The following is a 388-nucleotide window of genomic DNA, read 5'->3' on the forward strand; positions in this document are numbered from 1 at the left end:
GGGGGAGAAAGAGGGGAATGGGAGAAGGGAAGAGGATTTTAACATTCTATACTATATTTATAAAATATAATAGTTTCTTCGGTAAGTACAATAATTGTTAAAAAAAATTATATATTTCATCTGAGATGTATTATTCTTTGCATATAGTAAAGTTTGAGATTAAGAGATTTCAACATGATAAGATTGTCAAAGAACTACCCATAAAATAATGTTAACATATGGTTATTTTTATAAAATTACATTTTTATTCTATGTTTTTTTTTATAAAATAGAACACAACAAACAAGCTATGAAAAAACAGAAATATAATTTTTATGAGAAATATATGTCTGTTTTAGAAAAAAAATTAGTTATACCATATAATATAGAAAAATGTATATGTTTTTAT

Source organism: Brassica oleracea, chromosome C5 (genome assembly GCF_000695525.1).
Source record: "Brassica oleracea var. oleracea cultivar TO1000 chromosome C5, BOL, whole genome shotgun sequence".
Classification (NCBI taxonomy): domain Eukaryota; kingdom Viridiplantae; phylum Streptophyta; class Magnoliopsida; order Brassicales; family Brassicaceae; genus Brassica; species Brassica oleracea.